Raw genomic sequence first — 4200 nt, 5'->3', positions numbered from 1 at the left:
GACATCATCGATAGAGTGGGAAGCCTGACCATAGGGCCAGGTCTGGTTTGTTATTAAATTTCCCGTTTCTTGATTTGTTTTGGTTTGTTGGGTTTATTTTTCAAGTTTTTATTTCAATTCCAGTTAGTAAACTCTTGACTTGTTTTAATTCAGCAAATGGTTTTATCTTTCTCGATTTGTCTTCGTATTTGTGAACGAACAAATCCTGGTCATATTGCAGGGTTGTCATGTTAGGGCTTAGAAACTATTTAGATTCTGTTTATTTAAACAATTGGTTCCAATATTTTATCACAGAAAATTAAGTATATTATTTATAGTATAAACCCATATACCTAGCAACAATTTACTGTACATTAGTGACATTAGTATACTTCCTTCCAAATACATAAGCACATAAATTATTAACTGGAGGTCAATATTAGTTTCTATGTGTTTCATATAAAATTTAAATATTTATACCCTGAAGTGCACAAATCTTAAGAATGTATTCTTTTGAGTTTTGACAAATGCATCTACCTGTGTAATCCTATCCCCTATCAAGATACAGAACATTACTGGGGTGCCTGGATGGCTCAGTCGGTTAAGCAACTGCCTTCGGCTCAGGTCATGATCCCAGGGTCCTGGGATCGAGCCCCGCATCGGGCTCCCTGCTTAGTGGGGAGTCTGCTTCTCCCTCTGCCCCTCCCCTCCACTTGTGTTCTCCCTCTGGCTCACTCTGTCTCTCTCAAATAAAATCTTTTTAAAAAGAAAAAGAGAGATAAGGGTGCCTGGGTGGCTCAGTTGGTTAGGCGACTGCCTTCGGCTCAGGTCATGATCCTGGAGTCCCTGGATCGAGTCCCGCATTGGGCTCCCTGCTCAGCAGGGAGTCTGCTTCTCCCTCTAACCCTCCCCCCTCTCATGTGCTCTCTCTCTCATTCTCTCTCCTCAAATAAATAAATAAAATCCTTTAAAAAAGAAAAAAGAAAAAGAGAGATAGAACATTACTGTCAAACCCAGAAAGTTCCCTATGTTCCCTTCCTGGTCAATCTCCGCCTCCACCCCCTAGGGAAAACCAGTGATTTGATTTTGTTTTTTTTTCACATTGGATTTGTTTTCCCTTTTCTAGAATTTCATATAAATGGTGTCATACAGTTTTTACTCTTCTGTGCCAGGCTTCTAGAAACTCAGCATATTTTTGAGATCAACCCAATGTTGTGTTTATTAGTGATTTGTTCCTTTTATTGCTGGGTAGCACTCCCTCGTACGGCAACATCTGTCCATTCTGTTGCTAGGCACTTAGGCCGTTTCCATTTTGGGCTATCGGGAATAAAACTGCCATTACCATTCATGTGCAGCTCTTTTTGTGGATTTATCATTTTCTCTCAGGTAAATACCCAGGAGTGAAATTGTGTGACAGATAAGGTAGGTATAATACACATTTAGTTTTATTTAAAAAAACTGCTGGACCTTTTCCCAAAGTGATTGTACCCATTCTGTACAACAACCGAAAATGTTTATAGAGTTCCAGTTACTCACATCCTCACCAATCTACGCTGTTGTCAGTCTCTAGCCATTCTGGTGGGTGAGTAATGGTATCTCATAGTTTCCATGTGCATTTCCCTGAAGACTAATGACATTAAGCACCTTTCTACCAGCTTTATATGTATTTCCTTTGTAAAGTATCTGGACAAATTTTTTTGCCTATTAAAAAAATTTGTCTTTTTGTATTGCTTAAAAAATACGTTTTTAACAGATTTTCTTTTTTTGAGTTTTAGGTTTACAGAAAAATTGAGTGAAAGAGTAATTTCTTCTCTCTCTTACCCTTAGTATTATCTTGCATTAGTGGGGCACATTTGTGACAGTTGATAAGCCAGTGTGGACATATTAACTAAAGTCCTAGCTTATGTTAGGGTTCTTTGTGCAGTGTATTTGGTGGGTTTTGACAAAAGTGTGATGACCTGTGCCCACTCTTATAATATTCTACAGAAGTTTCACTGTCTCAGAATCCTCTGTGCTCCACCTGCTCTTTGCTTCTGACCCCTGGCAGCCACTGATATTTCTACCGTCTCCATAGTTTTACCTTTTCCAGAATGTCATATGATTGAAATTGTATAGTATGTAGCCTTCACATATGGGCCTCTTTCACTCAGCGATGTGAACGTCGGTTTCCTCCATCTTTTTTGTGGTTCGATAGCCCATTTCTTTTCGTTGCTGAATAATATTCCATTGTATGGGTGTATTGTCTTTTTATTGTTGATACTAGCCCATTGTCAGACATATGTATTACACATATTTCCCCCAATTTGTGGTTTGCCTATCCATTTCCTTGATATCTTCTGATGAGCAGAAGCTTGTAATTTTGATATAGTATAATTTATAATGTTTTCTCTTAGTTATTGCTTCCTATAACTCAAGAAAGCCATGCCATGAGTTCTAAAGATCTCTTATGTTTTCCACTAAAAGCTTTATGGTGTTAGCTTTTACACTTTGGTCTAAGATCTTTTTTTTTTTAAATGTTTCCTGAACTTTTTTATTCATGGGACTTTTTTTTTTTCCCCTCAGGGAACATCTGATAGCACTGGATCACAGAACCTGGATCCCACTTCTCTCCTAGATGATAAACTCCTAGAACACAAGGGACTGTAGTTGGTATTTCTTCATTATCTCACAGTACTTGGTTGTTGACTGATTTTAAGGTGATCTTAGAGCAAGAGCAGGATATTTGAGTGTTCTTCCGTGTCAGTGTTTTATAAAAGATAAGTTTTGTGGGTGTTTATAAACACTGAGAAAATCAGAGGCTTTTTTTGTTTTTGTTTTTTAAAGAACAGGCTAAAATAAAGATGTTCTCTGTAAGATCTTGTGCATTAATTTGACATCTGTACCAGGACTGAGTGGAAAGTGCCTTCTTCAACAGATCATTTTTGGAGGAATAGCAAGTCACCATCATTTAGCAGATTTTATATGCTGGGTCTAAACATCTGTCCAAAAAACAAAATGCCCATTGGAATATTATCAGCCAAATTTTCAAGTGTTATTCTACTTTATTCATTGACTTAAAAAAAATAATTAAAACGGGGCCCCTTGGTGGCACAGTTCGGTTGAGTGTCTGACTCTTGGTTTCGACTCAGGTGGTGATCTCAGGTTCATGAGATCAAGCCCCATGTCGGGCCCGTCTCAGTGTGGAGTCTGCTTAAGACTCTCTCTCCCTCTCTCTCTGCCCCTCCCCTGCTCCAAAAAAAAAATCTTCAAAAGAATCAGGTTAGCACTCAGGGTAGAATTGTCTTCCTTCCTCCCTTCCTTCCCTCCCTCCTCTCCTTCCTTCCCAGATTTTATTTACTTACTTGACAGAGAAAGAGAGAACACAAGCAGGGCAAGTGGCAGGTACAGGGAGAAGCAGGCTCCCTGCTAAGCAAGGAGCCCAAGTCGGGACCCATTCCTAGGACCCTGGGATCATGACACGAGCCGAAGGCAGACGCTTAACTGACTGAGCCACCCAGGCGCCCCTAGAATTGTCTTACATAATCAAGAAAAAAATGCACCTCTCTTTTGGTGAGGTAGTTGTCTCTCCTGGGGGAGTTAGCCAGCAAAGCTACTGTAGGAATGGGTAATGGGACTGACTTGCTTCTTACACTCAATAAGAGGGGCGCCTGGGTGGCTCTGTTTGTTGAGTGTCTGAATCTTGATCTCAGCCCCGGTCTTGATCTCAAGGTCATGAGTTCAAGCCGGCCACTGGGCTCCACGCCAGCCATGGAGCCTACTTAATTAAAAAGGAGAAGAAACAGAAGAAACATTATCCCTTCTCATCTTTGCAAAAGCAATGAAGTAAGAACACAGGTGTGTCTGAAAGACCAATTTCATTTTAACAATATGCTTGCATTAGGGCGCCTGGGTGGCTCAGTTGGTTAAGCGACTGCCTTCGGCTCAGGTCATGATCCTGGAGTCCCGGGATCGAGTCCCGCGTCGGGCTCCCTGCTCGGCGGGGAGCCTGCTTCTCCCTCTGACCCTCCCCCCTCTTGGGCTCTCTCCCTCTCACTCTCTCACTCTCTCTCTCTCAAATAAATAAAATCTTAAAAAAACCCAAAACAATATGCTTGCATTAAATGCTTAAAGATGAGCATTCTTGCCTTGAAAAATCTCTAGTTATTTTAACAAAGAGAATATAAAAGTTTTAGAAAAAACAAAACATTTTGTCCCATACCAAGACATGTGGGAGGAAGTTCC

Source organism: Callorhinus ursinus, unplaced genomic scaffold (assembly GCF_003265705.2).
Source record: "Callorhinus ursinus isolate GAN/ISIS: 27379988/994484 unplaced genomic scaffold, GSC_fseal_2.0 scaffold4, whole genome shotgun sequence".
NCBI lineage: Eukaryota > Metazoa > Chordata > Mammalia > Carnivora > Otariidae > Callorhinus > Callorhinus ursinus.
This window is presented reverse-complemented; position numbering follows the sequence as displayed.